Below are 22,092 nucleotides of genomic sequence, written 5' to 3' on the forward strand. Positions count from 1 at the left end.
CAGACACGGTTAGGCTTGTGCTGCAGCACATGGTTTCCTACACCAGATACTCAGATTTGTGAAAATGCAAAGTGGCCTGAGTTTTAGCAGGTGGATTCCTCCCGCTTTATACTGTTAGGGTCACAAGGGTATAGGAAGCTGTCTTAAACTGAGTCGCACCACAGGTCTCTCCAGCACAGTATGGTCTACACTGACTGACAGTAGTGCTGTAGGATTTCAGATGGTGGCTCCAACCTGGGCCCTTCTGCATGCAAGGCAGGTGTTCTGCGCTTGAGTTACAGCCTTGTTTCTGCTTATTTTATTTAAATTTCAGTTGTCAACATTTTATATTTTATTCAAGCTTTTGGAACCCGTCTAAAATGTGGCTATAAATTAATAAGGTAAATTTAACGTAGTTTCACTGACTTCCTCTGTGAAGCTGAGCTAGTTGTCCTTCGCAGATTGTGAAACCCACAGTGAACACGGAAAACTGTTGACTGAGATTTTTGATCAAGGAGATTAGTGCCTGCCTTGGAATAGCTTCCAAAGCCAAACGGACTGTGTACAGTGTTCAGGGCTTTTCTTTTGCCCCTGAATGCACCAAGCTTATGGAGTAATCTTTAGTGCAAACTGAAGGCACCAGTCAGACAATTGCCTGTGTTAGCACAACAATTTGTTTTGTTTGCAGATTACCAATCCGTCTGTTTGTTACTAGCAATGTGCTAATTATTCCTGCTAATTACATGCAAAACATTCATTATCACCTATAAGTGGAAGAGGACCCCTCAGGTTCCGGTGACAAATTGATTACTGTGTTTTCCTTCAGAACACCACTTCTAGACCATTCCTGTTATTATCTAGGAAATAAATTGGCTTAGCAGGAAGTTTCTCTCTCAAAGGACTTTTTCTTTTCATTATTTTTTAAATAGAGAAGCAGGTTTACAAATACCATATTAAGTTTCTTCTCCTCTAGTTTTTCCCAGGCAGGTATTTCCTGAAGCTCTCAAGAGTTAGAATATTGATTTTACCAAACTCCTAATCTTCATAAAGTAGACCACGTACTGCTATTTTTCATTATGTAACTTCATTTGTAATCAGAGATCTGTACCAATATATTACTCTGTAAACAAAGAGAGGCAGAGCAGAGAAGAAATTTCAAGTCTGCTGCCCAACTCCGGAAAGACCAAAGGGTGGATGAAACTGCCTCTTAAATGAGGACGTGCCATAGCTCAGTGGGATTGTGAACCTTCTGAGCCTAACTAAAGATAAATTCATGTATGGGTATTAATTATTTTCAACAGCCTTGTTTATATCCTTTCATACAATACCATTTTTGCATCCTATTTTCATTAATCTATTCATTTCTATGGGCACCACTACTTGCAAATGCTGGGCAGTTGCATATTCCTGCATTAGAGAGGGCTGGACTAGATGATCCTCAGTTGGCCTTCCTACTCTATGATTCTATGAAAGGTTGCGCAATTGCCCTGCAAAATTCAGAAAAGTGCGAATTTCAAAGGAGGGCTGTTTCAGTTCTCATGTAGTTTCAGAAAGTGTGGATTTTGATAAATTCAGCTTTAATGTGAACTGGATTAAATTTGTCCCCCATCACAGCTACAACCCATCGGTTTTTAAGGACGGCAGATGCCATACGCTCCCCCAAAAATAGCTCTGAATGCAGATTTCTACCATAGATGCCATTGTAATCAGGTTTCGCTCAGCCCATGCTCCGAAGTCCTGTGTAAACACCCTTACTTTGATTTCGAGAAGAGGGCCATTTCAATCTGGCTTAGGGTGAAAAGAAAGGTGTAAATAGGTCCAACAAAATAAACACATTTAATTAAACCAAATTGGTACAAGTAGTTTTGTTTAGAAAAAAAGGCTCAGTGACATCTTGTTTCTTCAAAGTTGACATTTCCTACGCCCAGTTTAGGAAAACATGGTTAGCCCATTTCCCCTCCTTGACAACAAAATAACACCAGCTTTTAAAATATTCCTTCCTTCAGGTTTTCCTGGCTTGCTATTTTGTTTGCTTACCCCATAGTCCTTCAGCAGAGACATGTATTCCCTGGCTACACAAAATGCAGGAGGGAAAATAATATCCTTCTCAATAATTTATCCTTCTGAAACAAGATTTGATTTAGAAAGGGGACAAGTATAACTGGGAGGCGGGAGAATACGCAGCAGAAGCTAAAGTGATAGCATCATTCAATTATCCACCTCATTTTGGAAACTTTTGAGTGATCGTTGGCTTATTTCCTAGTGCACTGAAATTCTGGATTTCGCAGCAGATGTAAAGTCAGAATTCCTACATTTAGAGACAGAAAAGCTGAATAGATGTCAGTTATGATGGGCTCAAACCAGTAGTGAAAGCAGGAAATGAAATCTCTGGCAGGTCCTGAGTGCAGGGGCAAATAACTAAAGGCAGCTGAGAGAGGAACATGGCTGAAGCTAAGCAGGCATGGGTCTCACTAGAGCCAGGATGGGAGACCACTGGAGAAAAGGCCTTGGTTCAGTGGTAGAGCATCTGCTTTGCATACAGAATGTCTCTGGTTCAATCCCCAACATCTCCAGTTAGGGCTGGGAATGTTTCCCTCTCTGAAACCTTGTGAAGCCACAGCTAGTCAGAGTAGATGATACTGAATGACAGGGCCGGCCCAAGACTTCTTGGCACCTGAGGCAGATCCTAAAATGGTATCCCCCTCCCCACTAGGGAAGAAAGTGTGAGGGAAGCTCTACACCGGGAACAAGGGATGGGCAGGGATGGGGTGGAGAGCAAGATCAACTTTGGGTGAATCCTGCCACCTGAGGCAGTTGCCTCATGGGTGGGCCAGCCATGCTGAGATAGATGGACCAATGGTTGGACTCCATATAAGGCAGCTTCCTAATGCAGTTGTCACATTACAAAATAGCTCCCACATTTGGAGCACTGCGTGCAGTTCTGGTCTCTTTACCACTAAAAGGATAAAGTTGGAGAAGGTTCAGAAAAGAGCTCTAGTGTGCAGGTCCTGTGTATGAGATTTGGTTGGCCACTGAGAACAGGATGCTGAACTAGATGGCACATTGCCCTGATCCAGCAAGCTCTTCTAATGTTTGCTTACAAGCAAAATGTCAAAATTAGAAGCTTCTCTTCTGTCCGTCAGTTAAGGAACAGGACAACTTGTAGAATCCTGACACTCCCAGCATGTGGAAAGCAGAGCCTGGTTTTAGAGCTCATGATTCATGTAGCCGCTTAATGCCTGGATGGGACACTCTTTTGGATTCTATAGGGGAAAGGTGGAATTAATGGAATTAATGGAATTAATGAAAATGAAAATGTGCTCCAGTATTTATTTTTCTGAAGCACTTCAAGGATACTTGTGGTTGAACTCCCATGTCACTGCTCAACATGATGCTGACTCTGTGTACCACCAATTGGAACAAGCACCCTGGTCCTCTCTGCCCAGCCTATTCATCATGTCTCAAACAGAGCTTCGGTGAAAGTTCGTTCACAGCCAACACCCTCCCTGAAGATTTCAGCCTTCTCCCTGTATACAGAGCTAGGATAAACAAACAGATGACTCAAATGAATGGCAACTATCATGGAAATTATGAAGCCCGGGAGGTATGATGAGGGCAGCTGTTTGGAAGTCCAGTTAATAGAGTATACATTCATGAGACTGTGGTGGAGGGGGAGATTAGTGAGCTAGAAGAGAAGGAGGGAAATCCAACCTTAGGGCTGAATGGAATAAGGCCACATTCACACCATACATTTAAAGCACTATGGTACCTCTTTCAACACCCATGGGTTCCCCCAAAGAATCCGGGGAACTTCAGTTTGTTGAGGGTATTGAGAGCTGTTAATCCCCTGTGGGATAATCAACCTCATACAACCAACATGCTTAAGTCTAATTAATGCATGAAGGGGTTAAGACCATAGAGTTGGCTGTCCTGCCAAGCTGGTGACTCGCCCTCACCTTGGAAGGAAGGGTCATCAAGCTCTTTGTTCTTCCTTTCCACCAGGTATAGGTGCCAACTCCTGGGAGCTGAGGCCCCTTTGCCCCCCCCAATAACATATTTGAGGGAGCCAGCTCCCCCCCCAAAAAAAAAGGTTGATAAGCATTGTCATTCGAATGGTGTGTGTATGCTGCTTCTTGTGATCAATTGTGCAGGGCAAGGCTTACCTGGGCTCCCCCAGTATTTTACTCAAGTCAGCACCCCTGCTACCATGTGAACTCCTGTGAGTAAAGACCACAACTCAGCCACAATTTCTTAGTTACAGAATTCTTGGAATGGAAAGCTTTCAAGGAAACATAGAGCCAAATACTGCTGGTCCTTCAGTAGAGTAGAGTCCATCTCTCCACATTCCCAACCTTTGGGCCTCCTGTTGTTGCTAAACTACTAGTCCCATCATCCCTAGCCATTAACCATGCTTGCTGGGGTGACTGGGAATTGTAGTTCGGCAACATCTGGGGAGTCAAAAATTCTCCACAGCTTTCCTACAGCCTGATGGAATGACTGAAGTGAAAGATGCTAATTGAAGGAGCAGCCTGATAGATCTGTTTTTTCAGCAGAGTGGATGATGAAGAAGAAGAGTTTGGATTTGATATCCCGCTTTATCACTACCCGAAGGAGTCTCAAAGCGGCTAACATTCTCCTTTCCCTTCCTCCCCCACAACAAACACTCTGTGAGGTGAGTGAGGCTGAGACTTCAGAGAAGTGTGACTGGCCTAAGGTCACCCAGCAGCTGCATGTGGAGGAGCGGAGACACGAACCCGGTTCACCAGATTACAAGACTACAGCTCTTAACCACTACACCACACTGGCTCTTTGTGGATGGGTGTTCCATTGTTCCTCCTGGTAAAGCAGCCAATGGCCAGTCTGGGTGGGTCATGTAACACCAAAGGAATGCTCTAAGCATTAGCTTCAGTGGCTCACCTCAAGCAGTTCCCAGAGCCCAGGTTCCTGGTTCTAGCGCTGCTATCTCTTGACAGCCACTCATTGTCATGCCCCAAAATGCCAGAGGAAGAAGAAGGAGTGTCATTGCATATATCTTCTCCAGGGCTGGGGAGCCTGAACCAAGAGTCAAAGAAGCATGCAAAGCTCTAGTTAAATTGTCTTCAGTTGCACAGATCAGGGGAGGGAAGTGGTGATCCAATAATGTATTCCCCATATACAGTGGTACGTCAGGTTACATACGCTTCAGGTTACATACGCTTCAGGTTACAGACTCTACTAACCCAGAAATAGTGCTTCAGGTTAAGAACTTTGCTTCAGGATGAGAACAGAAATCGTGCTCCGGGGGCGTGGCAGCAGCAGGAGGCCCCATTAGCTAAATTTGTGCTTCAGGTTAAGAACAGTTTCAGGTTAAGAACGGACCTCCGGAACGAATTAAGTACTTAACTAGAGGTACCGCTGTACACCCTTTCACCACCCATGAGGAGAATCTGCACACACATAATACAAGTCTTCTCTTATTCTTTATTTCAACACAACCTAGGTTTTTTTCTCATTCATGTTTTACATATTCCATATTTGCCATCATGGATTTTTCCACTGCAGAAAGAACTTGCAATGCCCTGAAGGAAGATTCACAATGAGGCTGAACGATATAACTATATCAGTTCCTTTTCTCTCCCCCCCCCCCTCCCCAGCAGTAAGTGTGGTACAAGAGTGAAGCTAGACGAAAATCAGACGTCATTACCAGAGATAGGATGTGTGCTTGAAGATGCAGGCCATGTGAAGCTTGGCATTTATTGCCACTGTGTACACACCATACTTGGTCACCTTTTACCACCCAAAACAGAATTCCCAGTACCCTTAACAAACTACAGCTCCCAGGGTTCCCTGGGGATGAGGAAAATATGCTTTAAATGTATGGTATTTGTGCAGCCTGTATTACTTCCACACCACAAAACACTGTTGCTGTATGTAGGTTTTATTTCATTTTTTTAAAAAAATTATATTTTGGAAATGTACATCTAGTTTTTTCCCCATTAATTTTTTTGGGGCCCCCAAGAGAGTGGGGCTCTAAGCTATGGCTTGTTTAGCTTACCCGTAAATCCAGCACTGCTTATAATCAACAAAATTTATATTCATTGCTCTGCCCAGTTTTGCATCTCATCCTGCCCACCACTGGCATGTGGCCCGTAGAAAGCTACCAATAAAGAAACATGGCCCTTGTGCATAACACACACACACACACACCCGCCAGTAGTAAAGGGCATGACATTTAGCATTAGTTTTTGAACGTTTCCGGAAGTCGAACAGACTTCCAGAATGGATTACGTTCGAGAACCAAGGTACCACTGTACTGAATCAGACCACTTGTCCATCTAGCTCAGTATTACGTACACTGACTATCACCTTCTGCATGCAAAGCGGAAGGGTATTCTATATTATGAGAGTAATCTTATTATATTCTCAGGAGGAGGATAAAATCCCAGTGGCACCTGTGGACTCTAAGAAACAGGGGGCTCTAAAACTCCCCTGTGGTTGATTGGGGGAAGAGAGTATAGAGATAGTTTCAGAGAGATTAAATGCAAGCAAGGATACACCACTGCCTGCAATCAGTGCTGACTGGCTCAGAAGAGATACAGAAGAGCTGGACATATAAAGGGCCCCGTTACCTTCAGTAGCTTAGGACCTCATCAAACCTAAATCTGGCCCTGAGTATAAGCAGCCTTACATGCCTCCAGTCAGCAGAGGGCAGGGTTGAGACTAACAGAGAGTCATGGGGAAATGCACTTTGTGGATTTGGCTGGAGAACTCTCAACTTGTGCCCCTTCCTTCTGTGTGTCCGTTCTCTCTCTCTCTCTCTCTCTCTCTCTCTCTCTCTCTCTCTCTCTAATGCATGAGGCAATCATGAAACTACCTCCAATCATGTAGACATAGAATCCAAAGGTTTTGAGGCCTCAGATAGGTAGGCCTGGAGGGCTGCAGTTGAGGGTCCTCACCTCTGATGTACTGCATATCACCTAAACATGCCCCTTATCTCTACCCACATTTTAGTGCATTTTCCTAAGGGTGATGCTCTTTAAGAACAAAAAAATTCCTTCCAGTAGCACCTTAAAGACCAACTAAGTCAGTTCTTGGTATGAGCTTTCGTGTGCATGCACACTTCTTCAGATATGAAGAAGTGTGCATGCACACGAAAGCTCATACCAAGAACTGACTTAGTTGGTCTTTAAGGTGCTACTGGAAGGAATTTTTTTGTTTTGACTATGGCAGACCAACACGGCTACCTATCTGTAACTGGCTCTTTAAGAAGGCCACAAGCAAGGTGGCCCCATTCAGACCCTCCAAATGTCCCTATTTTCCAGGGACGTCCTTGATTTAGAGAAGCTGTCCCAGTTTCTGATTTCATCCCAGAATGTCCTGCTTTTCCTTAGGATGTCCCTATTTTCACTGGAGAAATGTAGGAGGGTATGGAGTTATCTGACCCCCCAAGCCGTCTGAAGACAATCCTATATAAAGGCAAAGGGACCCCTGACCATTAGGTCCAGTCGTGGCCGACTCTGGGGTTGCGGCGCTCATCTCACTTTACTGGCCGAGGGAGCCGGCGTACAGCTTCCGGGTCATGTGGCCAGCATGACTAAACAGCTTCTAGCGAACCAGAGCAGCACATGGAAACACCGTTTACCTTCCCTCCAGAGTGGTACCTATTTATCTACTTGCACTTTAACATGCTTTCGACCTGCTGGGTTGACAGGAGCAGGGACTGAGCAACGGGAGCTCACCCCGTCGTGGGGATTCGAACTGCCGACCTTCTGATCGGCAAGCTCTAGGCTCTGTGGTTTAACCCACAGCGCCACCCGCGTCTCTGCAATCCTATTTAGGGAAGGTTTTTTTTAATGTTTAATGCTTTATTATGTTTTTATATATGTTGGAAGCCGCCCAGAGTGCCTGGGGCAACCCAGTAGGATGTTTGGGGTATAAATAGCAAAATTAGCCTTATGGAATGGGATGTCCCTCTTTTCATCAGAAAAATGTTGGAGGGTATGCATGTTCAGAGGAAGGGAATGAAAATGGCCAGTGGTACAAAGAACAACTCCAGTTCAGGAACTCTGAAAGAACTTGGTATGTTTTTTTCTGTAGAAGTAAATATGTAGGTGACATGCAGAGGTGTTGCTAATTAAAAGCCTTGGGGAACAAGTCCATAAGCAAAATTTGCATAAAATTTACACATGCTGATTTATAGGTATAAATGCAATGAAGGTATTTGAACAAATTATGGTCGCTTTGGGCTCATCAGAACTGCATTTTGCAATACACCTGGCTGCCATGTAGGCAACCTAAAAATATTTTTTTAAAAAACCTGTTAGGTGAAAGGGCACAGGAACATATAATAGGAAATTGCTTTATACCGAGGCCGCATCTTCACTGTCCATTTAAAACAGGATCATACTACTTAAAATAGTCATAGCTTCCCCCAAAGAATAATGGGAAGTGTAGTTTGTCAAGGGTTCTGAGAGTGGTTAGGAGACCCCTATTCCCTTCACAAAGCTCTAGTTCCCAGAGTTCTTTGGGAAGAAGGATTGCTTGCTAAACAACTCTGAGAATTCTAGCTGCAGACCTACCTGAAACAAGAGAAAATTCCCTTTGGAATTTTCCCTCTGGAGGCTCAAACCAGTTTCCCGATTAGTTAAAACTTTTTATTCAGGAAAGCATCACAGGAAAGAGTCTGTGGCAGCATTCTATCTGAGGTAGTCTACCCTACTGTCAAACTGTAGCAGGAGTTTCTTCCTAATCTTCAGGCAGAATCTCCTTTCTTGTGATTCGGTTCGCCTCCTACCCTCTGGAGCAGCTTGCTCCATCTTCCTCATGACAGCCCTTCAGATATTTGAAGATGGCAATCATATCACTTCTCAAATCGTCTCCAGGCTAAATATCCCCACTCCCTCAACTGTTCCTCATAAGGCTTGGTTTTCAGACAACCCCTTAAACAGAGGACTTCATGGCCTTCAACTACAGCTCCTGTATACCAGAAGTGTGTTTTGCTTCAGTCTGGTAATGTTATCCTGTTGGAAGCAACATTTACTGGAACCTAGGTTGCAAATCTATGCACACTTATCTAAGAGTAAGTCCCATTGAATTCAGGATGCCTACAGATGAAATATATCCTGGAATGAAATATATGCAGGATGGAGCATTTGGTCTATGAAATTTTGATTGCGATGGAGGGACGGGCGACGACCAGCTGCCCTTCCATAAGATCATCAGCAGTTCACATAACATTTCACAGGATGCACAGTGAAATCACATCACCAGACCCCAGAGCAAGTGTACAATATCAGGGCAACATATTGGGATTTCCTCAGTGCGTTTATTTAATGTAAGCCGGGCATAGTTCACCAAAAAGCTCACATGAGAGCTGTTGGTTGCCATGAGAGCTGCCCTTTAAAAAGCAAAAGAAAAGCCTATGATTATTTGCATACATTTACATGTGTTAAAAAGCACAGCCATTCAGAAGAGAAACAAGGGTTCACTTTAGGAAGACAAACTCCTGGCATATGATTGAGTGACAGCAAAGCACACAAAGGCCGATTGAAAAACTTTATCGGTCCTCTCCATTCATTTCCCACTTTTCTGATGACAGCAAGGTCAGCCAAGGATGTCTTGGGTCATTCCTTCTGCCGATTTTAATTTATGATGGGATTCTTTATTCATTTTTGTGTGTATGTATGTGTGTGTGTCTGTGTGTGTGTGTGTGTGTGTAGAGAGAGAGAGAGAGTTCAAGTGCCTTTATTAGAGGCAAAGGGAGGGGAAGGGACACGGCTCAGAGCTCTTAGGCCAAGCCACAGAAGTTAAGGTAGAAGACAGTGCTGTCAAGAAAGGCCCCTCCCCTCTCCCTAGATGAAGCAGGCCCCATTGATTTAGCAGAGAAACCTACATACTTCCCTCTTAACCAGTCCACGCATAAAGGCATGTCAGCAAAGCATTCCTAGCAGGCTGTGACAATAGTAACACATCCTTTCAACCTAATGGGTCCTGAGCTCCCTCCTTTGTCTGCTGATTAACTGCTCCATTCAATGACCAGACCGCTAATTGCATGCTCCTTATACATTACTGTAAGAATTAATGAGACACAATTACAGCTCCCAGAAATCGGAGGCCGAGATTACCGCAGAAAGCACTCCAACTGAATGAAAACTCCCCTCGAAGAAAGGGGGAGATCCAGCCAATTGTTCCCAGGAAGCAAGAACATGGTGGGGGTTTTCCTTTGGGTTGAAATTTCTGTATTTATTTGAAGCCGGTTCATAATTAGGCCTTAGAGAGTTGTAGGGGAGGAGAAAAGGAAAATTTGGGGGGCAGAAGGGGCAGCAAGGAGAGAGAAGAGTTGAGAACCAGAATTCGCTAGCAAAAAAAAAAAAGTAGAGGTGAAGAGATGAAGAAGATGCCAGTGAAAGGAGGGGAGTATAAGACCTGCTTAGATGTCTTCAGAGCATATAACCTATTCCAAGCGTCTTGTGTGGGACATAGGAGGTCAATGTCCAAGACCCCATCAGCCTATGGGGCCCCCAGGTGACAACACTGATGCCTGGTTCACATCAGGCTTACCAGAACTAAGGAACATGCAAGTTTCCAGAGAGGAGCTCAGAACCACTTTGCTCCTCCTTGGTCCTTTTTACTGCTGTACTTCTCTGAGATTAGCCAAGCCAGCATGGTGTAGTGCTAGACTAGGAGCTGGGAGACCTGTTTGGTCATGAAGCACACTGGGTGACCTTGGGCCAGTCACTTTCTCTCTTCCTATCCTACATCACAGGGAGGAGTGTGTATGCCACCTTGAGTTCCTAGGGCAGGGAAGGTAGGATAGAAATGCAGTAATAAATAAAATTAAATACCGTGGTACCTCGGGTTGCATACGCTTCAGGTTACATACGCTTCAGGTTACAGACTCTGCTAACCCAGAAATAGTGCTTCAGGTTAAGAACTTTGCTTCAGAATGAGAACAGAAATCGTGCTCCAGCGGCGCGGCAGCAGCAGGAGGCCCCATTAGCTAAGGTGGTGCTTCAGGTTAAGAACAGTTTCAGATTAAGTACAGACCTCCGGAATGAATTAAGTACTTAACCCGAGGTACCACTGTAAACGTTTGTCTTTGCCTGTTATTCAAACCAGGATGCATGGCGAAGCTCTTTCCTCATTAACCATGAGCTGTAGCCAAGGAGCCCAGATTTTTGCATGGTCCCAATAAACCATAGTTTGGTTTACCATGTGAAGTGAAACAGGTTGGTGATGGAGACAGTGACAAACAGGCCCAGTGTCAACGCCTTGGCTGGCATGAGTAGACCAGGGTCCACCGGGGCCACCTGGTCACCACCACATCATCCATCCTTTCTTCTTACTTTGAAGAATGTTATAGTCAAAGATCAGCCAGCCAGATGCATGCTTGGTTGCAGATGCTCTGCCCACTTTGGCAAGTTTCTACACACCTCTGGACACTCACACACATCTCTCCACGGGATCTAAGTGTCTACAGCAAAGCACCACAGGTATTTGCTGCATCTCCAGAGGAAAGGAATTCCACAAATTAGGTGTAGCAGCACTAAAATCCTTTCTGCAAGTAGTCACAGAGCAGACGTCAAGGACGTGTGGCATGGTCAAAAGTGCCTCTCCCTTGGACTTTGAAACAGTAGAGTGACTAAGCAAGAGTACTTCACAGCAAAGCAGAACACAGCCCCAGATTCAAATAACTGGTGGTTTGTGCAAATTTCTGAGCTTTTTATAAGGTAGGATGGGGGTATGGGCGTAGCCAGGATTTATGTTGGGGGGGTAGAACCGAGCTATCTGTGACTCAATTGGTCAATTACTTAAGTATTGTTATTTATTTACTTGATGGGGGGCTGCCCATGGGTGGGGGCACTGGGGATGAGTGTGTGGAACCAAGTGGCCTGAAAAACTTTGGGAACCACTGCTCTAAACCTTTATCCAACTCAACTAAACCTTTATCCAACTTTTGAGGTGATTCAAAAGGAACAGCTCTACTGTACAAGGAACAAATACAAAATATGAGACCCCACCCAGGGTCCAAGACATCAACAGCCAAGCCCTAGCCATCGACACACAACTATTCAGCCGGACAAGGCTGCAGCTCTGCCGATCTCAGTTGAGATTCATGGAAAATTGATGTTCTCTTCTGATGCCGTTACTCACATCATGTCCCCTGCTGATCATCACACACCATTCCCCGCTGAGTGTAAATGCTGCTCTCAGAATGTAACACTCTTGGCAGTAGTCGGCAAAAATGGACTCCCCGCCGACGGCGGCTGCACCTCACTCATCACGCACTCCGGCTTGTCAATTGAAGTGCTGCTAGGAAGCCCCACCAAGAAGCGATTGAATTAGTCGTGTTAACTCAGCTTACCAATATGGTTGGCATCACGGGACGGAAGAACGCTGGTGGGTGGGCAGGCTGGTGAAATGTCTAATGAAACTAGGGAAGGCATATGAACACAAGAAGAACCTATTGGAACAGGCCAATGGTCCATTGAGTCCAACATCCTATTCCCACTGAGGCCAGTCAGATGCCTGTGGGAAACCTGCAAGTAGGATTTGAGCACAAGTACACGCTCTGCGAGGGACGCGGGTGGCGCTGTGATCTAAACCACTGAGACTCTAGGGCTTGCCAATCAGAAGGTCGGTGGTTCGAATCCCTGCAACAAGGTGAGCTCCCATTGCTCGGTCCCTGCTCCTGCCAACCTTGCACGTCAAAGTGCAAGTAGATAAATAGGCGGGAAGGTAAACGGCGTTTCCATGCGCTGCTCTGGTTCGCCAGAAGCGGCTTAGTCATGCTGGCCACATGATCCGGAAGCTGTATGCTGGCTCCCTCGGCCAGTAAAGCGAGATGAGCGTCGCAACCCCAGAGTCGGTCACGACTGGACCTAATGGTCAGGGGTCCCTTCACCTTTACCTTTAAGGTGCTACTGGAAGGATTTTTTTTATTATGATGTTGGCAGTTTTATTTTCAATTCCTTTCCTAATTATCCCTGCATGGAGTGTGCCTTTTTCACAGCTGCCACACACTGAGTTGACATCTTCACCAAGCTATCTGCTATGAAAACAACCAGAGACGGGCAGGTACAATGGCATCGTTTTGCATTCCACCCTGTGCAGCAGTGTTTCCATTCCACAGAAGTTCAGGTTCTGCAAAAACAACATTACTCGGCTCACTGTTTGCTGTGGCCACATTTAATCACATTTAATCACATTTAATCACATTGTTAAGGTCTCCCTCTGGTTAGATGGGAACTCACCTGGGAAACCTACACAGATCATCTTGAGTTCTAGCATGAAAGATAGGTGGGATGCCACACAGTTAGAAATTAAGGTGGCGATGATTTATCCAATTTGCATCTCTCCCTTCCTCCCAAAGCCAAATTTCAATATAGTACAATTGAGAGTCAAATCAAAACATATTTAAAACCATTGAAAAGCATTTTTTTTAAAAAAAGAAGACCTAAAAACATTGAAAAGCAATCACATGCCCCCACAGTTAATATTTTCATGGCTGCCATCACCAGCATTTCTCAGCCATCAAATACCATCAACATGATGTGCAGTGAGAGGTTGCCTCTCCTGTAGACCCCAAGGTCATCATCACCTGAGACCCTCTTCCAAGTAAGTCCCTCTGCCACTAGAAGTGTGGCAGCTGGTGATGGATAAAAGGGTTTTTCCAGTAGTTGGCCCACAGGTGGGGAGTACCCTCTCCAGGAGAGACAGATGGTTACCCACTAGTACAGTTGAATCCATAGACCTCTGTCTGTCACCGATATGCAGTCTTCTTTAGTAGAGTGCTTTTAAAAATATCATATATAAAAAATTCTGTAGCATTCCATAGATAAGAAGAATTTTATTCTTATCTCTGCAAATGCTTTCCGGTGCTTTGCGTGGATGGTGAAACTGGCATGCCCTAGTGTTTACTGATACTTATCAAATTCCGCCTACTTATTTGTTCCAGGGATAGTGGTGGATCCTGCCTCCACCCTGCTGCTGCCGCCACCGCCAAGTTTTAACATCATGTTAATAGAGCTAGCAAAGCTTCTTTCTGCCTTAACCAGCCTGCTGTCATTTCCCAGCCCCAGGAAAACGCCCCAGGAAATGAGGATCTCCAGCTAAATTTGGCTCTGGAAACTTCACTGGGAGTCATGCAAGTGGGAGAGGCAGTTTTGGGGGAGAGGCTGAGGCCAGGGGTGACCAGGTGTCCCACTTTGCAGAGGACAGTTCTCTATTTGAAGCACTGCCAGGTCCAAGTCTAATAAGGGCCATAGCACGGCACTAGCACGGCACTTCCCCTTATGCAGAAGGTCACAGCTTCAACCCCCATCATCTGCAGGTAGGGCTAAGAGGGACTCCTGTCTGAGACCCTGGAGAACCATTACCCGGCAGCGTACACAATACTAGACTAAATGGACCAGTGGTCTGATTCTGTATAAGGAAAAGACAATGAACCATAAGAAGAGATAATGGACGCGTTGACGTTGCCCATCTCACTGGATGGCAGCCTGAAGAGGCACGGAGATCACCTGGCCATAGACTTCCCTGCTATGATGAGATGAATTATATTTATACCATGGGAATGATTTCATGGAATCATAGCGCTGTAGAGTTGGAAGGGACCCCAGGGGTGATCTTGTCTAACTCCCTGCAATGCAGGAATCTGAACTAAAGCATCCATGACAGATGGCCACCCAACTTCTCCTCAAAAACCTCCAACGAAGGAGAGTTCACCAGCTCCTGAGACAGTCCATCCCACTGCCAAACAGCTCTTACAATAAGAAAGTTCTTCCTGATGCTGAGTCGGAAGCTCCTTTCTTGTTGGTTTGAGTCCTCCAGATCAGGAGAAAACAAGCTTGCACCATCTTCCCTTGAGCTATTTGAAGATGGCTATCATATCTCCTTTCAGTCTCTTCTTTTCCAGGCAAAACACACCCAACTGATCCATTTTCATATGCAAATATGTGTCATTTTTTACAGTACAGTGGTACCTCAGGTTACAGATGCTTCAGGTTACAGACTCCGCTAACCCAGAAATAGTACCTCAGGTTAAAAACCTTGCTTCAGGATGAGAACAGAAATTGCGAGGCAGCAGTGCAGCAGCAGCAGGAGGCCCCATTAGCTAAAGTGGTGCTTCAGGTTAAGAACAGTTTCAGGTTAAGAACGGACCTCCACAACGAATTCAGTTCTTAACCCGAGGTACCACTGTAATGCATTTCTCTCTCTTTTTCAGGTGATGCATAAGCAGCCTTCCTGCTTAGCCCTCTTCTCCCATCTGCATGCTGTGCAGGGCCAAACCCAGGACCTGACGCTTGCAAAGCAGATACTCTGCCACTGAACAAAGCGCCCTCGAAAAAAGATCCAGTTGCATGTTCCATATGGATATGCTGGCTCCTATGCATTCCACAGTTGCTGCATCAAGTGGCGTTGCTGGAATGGCTGTTCCCTTACTTGGCTTCTCCAGCTCCTGATGCTTGGCCGCATTACAAATAAAGTACCCAGAATTGTCCCCCAGTTTGGAAAGTAAACCAAGCATGTGGGCATGTGAGCAAGGAGCTTTGCGGCATGTCACTTGCCAGGGTACCTGTGCAGGGACACCAGGCACCTGGAGAAAGGTCGACTGTCTCCCTGGGTTCCTGGGAACCTGCTGAGCATGCTCATGACAGTGCTCCAAGTACAAGGAGTCCTGGAACACGGAATATCACGGGCACCTAAATATTAAGCTGCCTTGGGAAACTGCATATTTCAGGGACGCTCCCAGTCCCACCCCACTTGGGACATAGCCATTTTGGTATCCCAGGCAATAGGGAGGAATGGAGACCACGCAATTCCGGCTGCAGTTGCCACCATCCAGGTTGAAGGCCAAAGTTTCCAAATGTCTGGAACTGATCTATTATTATTATTATTATTATTATTATTATTATTATTATTAGCCAGGCTATTTCCCCATTTTGGGGAGCAGTGAGAGGTTGCTGATCCCAGGTGAGGAGCGTTCATGCCCCATCCACTAGCTACAACCAAGAGAGAGATTGAAATTGTGTGAAATTCGAAACCAATGCAGCACAAGGCGCCAGTGTGGGAAAGCCCCCTTTTGAGCGAGGAGGAGATTTGCCTTCCTTGACGGTTTGCCAGATGTCCCCAGTTTCAGGGTAATATTTCTCAACACTCAGCACCCAAGGGACAGGCACAGCCAGCGTCAAAGTGTCTCCTGTGTTCAGGAGAAGCTGCCAAGCTCAGGAAGGGAAAGGAGGAGGACAGCCAAGTCTTTCTGTTGAGACTGGTCTCTCGTCAAGATCGCCAGCAGGTTCAGCTCTGAGAATACCTAAGGCCAAGCGAAACATTTCTATCCCAAAGATCTCTAAGAACTTACCCTGCACTTGCCGTAATAACTTTGCCCAAAGCACAGAATCCCAAACTCACAGCAAAGTTGCTTTGATGCCATTTTATGAAGGTCTCCTTATTAAAGGGTTAGTTATGCCAGTTGCGGGACGCGGGTAGCACTGTGGTCTAAACCACTGAGCCTAGGGCTTGCCGATCGAATGGTTGGCGGTTTGAATCCCCGCGACGGGGTGAGCTCCCGTTGCTCGGTCCAAGCTCCTGCCAACCTAGTAGTTTGAAATCACGTCAAAGTGCAAGTAGATAGATAGGTACCGCTCCAGCGGGAAGGTAAACAGCATTTCCGTGCGCTGCTCTGGTTTCACCAGAAGCGGCTTAGTCATGCTGGACACATGACCCAGAAAAACTGTCTGTGGACAAACGTTGGCTCCCTCAGCCAGTAAAGCGAGATGAGCGCCGCAACCCCAGAGTCTTTCGCGACTGGACCTAACTGTCAGGGGTCCTTTACCTTTACCTTTTTTATGCCAGTTGCACAAATAAAAGGAAGGACATGCAGTGCATAGTTAAACTACGGAACTCACTTCCACAGGAGGCAGTGATGGCCAGCAACTTGGATTTGAGGATTTGACAAAACCATAGAGCATAAGGCTATAAATGTCTACTAGCCATGGTGACTCTGTTCTGCCTCCATGGCAGGATGGTTCTGAATACCAGCTGTTGGAAACTACAGGGGTGGAGAGTGTTATTGTGCTTAGATCCTGCTTATGGGTTTCCTACAGGCATGTGGTTGACCACTGTGATAACACAATGCTGGATTATTATTATTATTACTGAATTTATATACCGCCCTATACCTGCAGGTCTCTGGGCGGCTTACAGAATAAAATCAAAATATAAAACCACAAAATCCATAATCAAAATAAAAACAAAAACCACCCAATAACACCCCCCCCCAAAAAAAAATCCCCCAACATTTTAAAAGGGCACTGGATGCCAATCAAATCAACCAAAGGCCTGGTTAAAAAGGAACATTTTTGCCTGGCGCCTAAAGGTGTATAATGAAGGCATCAGGCGAACTTCCCTGGGGAGAGCATTCCACAGATGGGGAGCCACTGTGGAGAAGGCCCGTTCTCATGTTGCCACCCTCCAGACCTCTTGAGGAGGAGGCACATGAAGGGCCTCAGAGTCTGGGTAGATTCATATGGGAAGAGACAGTCCTTGAGGTATTACAGTCCTGAGCCGTTTAAGGCTTTATAGGTCAAAATCTGCACTTTAAATTGGGCCTAGAAACTAATTGGTAGCCAGGGCAGTTGGACCAGGACTGGTGTAATATGCTCAAACCGTCTTGCTCTGGTGAGCAACCTGGCTACTAGATGACTAGATGGGCAATTGGCCTGATCCAGCACGCTCTCCTTTTGTTAAACCCCAAGGAACATCTGCTAGTTAATGCTTCCAATGGGGAGCTAGATAGGTACAAGGCAGCTTCCTGTGTTCCTGTACTATAGATCAGTATCCCTCTTAAGTTCACTGAAGTCCCACATGGGATGGGCATCACTTTCATGCCCTATTTGTCAGCTTGCATCACTATCCGATAGGGCATTCCAACAGAACAAGTTGGGCTAGATTGATCTTGCCCTGACCCAGTAGGGATCTAATGCAATCGCCAAACCCAACTGACCACTCCTCTGCCGCCCACACATGCACTGAAAACATTTCTTCTTTATAGGCGAATCTCCTTCCAAGATTCCCCCAGCCCTCAAAACATCACTTTCCCATTCCCCAGCCCTGATTTCCCCTTTCAAAAATTAATTTACCCACAAATTAATTTCACTATCCAAGTTTCCATCCTTGCCAAACTCATTCCCCCTTTCAAAAATTTGTTTCCCAAAGTTCCCACTCAAATACATTTTCCCCTCTCTGTTTCCCTGCTGCCACACACAACACACACACACACACACACGGCTGGCCAAAAATAAAGGAAAAAAGTAATTCTCCTTGTTTTTGCCTTAGCCCCTTCCAGTTCTGAGACACCTTCCCTTCTGCATCCTCCACTTAAACAGGCCCAAAAGTGAAACACTGAGAGGACAGTGAGAAGATGCAGTAGCACCTATTCAGCAGCAGCCGCTGTAAGAAGACACATAGCAGTGGAATCCTAACCATTTCTCACTCTGCCTAATGGAAGAGCCGGCCCTTCACCTCTGCCTAGGACAGGGGTGGGTAACATGTGGCCCTCCAGATGTTGTTGGGTTCCAATTCCCATCCACCCAAACAAGCATAGTCAATGGGTCAGAGATGATGGGAGTTGCAGCAACATCTGGAGGGTGTGGCATCCCTGCTCTACAACAACATTAGAGTTGTTGGGATGGTTGAGATTGTGTTGAACCCTCCAGATTTACCACTGCAGTATAACTGGCCCATTTTTTGTGTTGCTGTTATAGCCAATGGACCTGGGCTGGCATTTGGTGGCTGAAATTAATCCGTTATGTGGCTGGAGTTTTTGTTTCAGCCCATTTTTTTAAAAGCCTGTGTTTAAGGTAATAAATACATTCCGTTCCGGCTGCTGCCTGGAAAGGCTTGGAAATGCAAAGAGAGTGACACTCCAACCTCCATAACTATTCTATTTTTGAAAAAAAGAAAAGAAAATCACCAATGATGCCGTGGAGTGACAGGAGAGGGGTGGGAGTCATCATCAAGCTGTCAATCAATTTTTAATTGAGTCTGATCTCAGTCACATACAGACAGCAGCATAAATTGGATTCTAAGGGTGAATTCGCATTGGCATTTCACTTCTCGAAGATGCTGCTCTGCTGGATGAGTCCCTCCTGTTACAGAGTTTGCAGTAGTTTAAACTACTGTTGGAAAAATCAAGCCATAGTTTACTGCTGTCTCCCCTGGGATACTTGAAAGAGGCAGCATGGACAGTTCTGGACTTCAGATTAACTCCTTGTAACCTCTTGGGAAGAAATAATTGGGTAGAGTGCTCTTTTCAAAGACCGGCATCCTCCATACACCTTAACTCTCAATGTAAGGGAATATGAGATAGCTACGACTTTTTCTTCACAGCACAGAAACAGAGCAAAGGGGAACAGCGCTGGTTTAATCATGCTGCAACAGCAAGGTGAACTTTCCAGCAGCGGAGTGCTTTCACAGGGAATGGGGGAGAAAATTATTGTTGCCTGAAATATCCCAGACCAGTGATTCCCCAGCTGTGAACACTAACGTTCTGAGAAAGGTGCTGCAGTGTGCCTTGAGACATAATGTACGGTGATGATTTCCAGGGAAGTTAAAATCTTGCTCACCATTTTGTGGCATTTTGGAAATAATAATCTTTATAAAGGTACTGCCCCAGTAAGTTTGGGAAGTTTTCTTATGGCTGCCTTTCCTTGTTTAACCTAATTTTTAATGCACCAGTTTAATGCACCTTTAATGTACAGTGGTACCTCGGGTTCAGGTTACAGATTCCGCTAACCCAGAAATAGTACCTCGGGTCAAGAATTTTGCTTCAGGATGAGAACAGAAATCGTGCTCCGGCGGCACAGCAGCAGCAGGAGGCCCCATTAGCTAAAGTGGTGCTTCAGGTTAAGAACAGTTTCAGGTTAAGAACGGACCTCCAGAACAAATTAAGTTCTTAACCCGAGGTACCACTGTATAAAGGTAAAGGGACCCCTAACAGTGAAGTCCAGTCACGAATGACTCTAAGGTTGCACTGCTCATCTTGATTTACAGGCTGAGGGAGCCGGCTTTTGTCCACAGACAGTTTTTCTGGGTCATGTGGCCAGCATGACTAAGCCGCTTCTGGCGCAACGGAACACCGACACCAAAGAAGCGCACAGAAACGCCGTTTACCTTCCTGCCAGAGCAGTACCTATTTATCTACTTACACTCTCATGCTTTCGAACTGCTAGGTTGGCAGGAGCTGGGACCGAGCAATGGGAGCTCACACTGTCGCAGGGATTCGAACCACCGACCTTTTGACCGGCAAGCCCAAGGCTCAGTGGTTTAGACCACAGCGTCCCATACCAGTTGTACAGACTGGCTTATTTTCTAAAGCTTCCCATTGGTCATTTTAGCTTTCTGTACAGCACCTAACATTTGTAGTCACTCAAGAAATGAAAAGCAAAATGTGCAAGCTACTTTTGTTGTGGTTGCAGGCAAGAGGTGCATTCCGTCCAGAGGCCCATTAGCACAAATATGCACCGTCCACTGCCTATTGAATGCACACCCATAAAACTATTTGCGCATGCCACCTCCGCCATGCCTCGTGCCCATTTTCATTCTAGCCGGTTTATATAATTGAACCTTTTGCCCTCCTACTAAATCAAGGTCACCCGGAGAGCAATCTTACTTTATGCCTCTTCCTTTGTCAGGAGGTCCTTGCGAAACAGCCGTGCAGTCCCAGTTAAGCAAGTTTACGAGATCCCTTACAAGCTGTCTTGCAAGAGCCTGGCTGCATTATTGCATCCAAGCCTATCGTTAACTACTAATTATTATTGGAGGTGGGCGTGCCTGTCCTGATGGATCAAGGTGTTTTGCTGCTGGTGGTGTTTAAAACTTTTGCACAATATAACATTTTATTATTTATTCTGTTCATTATACTAGTATTTTTAATGAAGAGCAGGTTAGAAGTTGTCTGGAGTCAATGAATAAATCCCTAGATAGCTTAATTAGCACAGGGGAGAAGGCCACCCCATGTGTCCCTGTTTCTTTTAAATGTCCGTATGACATGGGACGCAGGTGGACATGGGACGCAGGTGGCGCTGTGGGTTAAAGCCTCAGCGCCTAGGACTTGCCGATCGAAAGGTCGGCGGTTCGAATCCCTGCGGCGGGGTGCGCTCCCGCTGCTCGGTCCCAGCGCCTGCCAACCTAGCAGTTCGAAAGCACCTCCGGGTGCAAGTAGATAAATAGGGACCGCTTACCAGCGGGAAGGTAAACGGCGTTTCCGTGTGCGGCTCTGGCTCGCCAGATGCAGCTTTGTCACGCTGGCCACGTGACCTGGAAGTGTCTCCGGACAGCGCTGGCCCCTGGCCTCTTAAAGTGAGATGGGTGCACAACCCCAGAGTCTGTCAAGACTGGCCCGTACGGGCAGGGGGACCTTTACCTTTTTTACTATGACATTGTCCTTATTTAGTGGTAGCACACATCCCCCCCCCCCCCGGTTTAATTTGCATTTTTCTCATGCATGGATAATGCAGCAATTGGGTTTGGGAATAAATCTGATGTAAAACCGCAGGTTACCCAGCTGTGGACATCGTGAAGGTGGGTTTATTTGCTTGTTTACATGCTTGGTGATCTGTGGCTGGTTATCACCGCATCAATCACCACAACCCCTACTTCCATTGGCAAGGTGCTCCTTGGTGAGCTTTGGCAGGGTTTGGCAAAAAACAAAACAAAAATTAGCCTACTGTTTTGTGTAAGTCTCATATATCGAAAAAACTTGTATATTGTTTTCTTTAAAAAACAAACTGGCTACACACAATGCTACAACAGATCTCAGGTTTTCAGAATGCAGGTAGAACGGGCTACAGGCAGGGCCGGGCACAGACATTAATTTCATTTTTTTATACCACTGTTTTTTGCAAGTCTAATATATAAGAAAGCTTGTATCTCAATAAGTAAGAAAAAAAATACTTTTGGGGGGGGTGTTATCCTGAACTTTATCCCAATACTCTGGATTTTCTTTATTTAGACATTATGCCACTGGTTCACTTCAAGGTTTAACTTATCAAGTCTGTTGTTGTAATTTGGCATTTATAGATATATTATTTCCAAAGAAGTGTGCAATGAAGATGCATGGTTCGCTCATGT

Source organism: Podarcis gaigeae (assembly GCF_964106915.1).
Source record: "Podarcis gaigeae genome assembly, chromosome: 12".
Classification (NCBI taxonomy): domain Eukaryota; kingdom Metazoa; phylum Chordata; class Lepidosauria; order Squamata; family Lacertidae; genus Podarcis; species Podarcis gaigeae.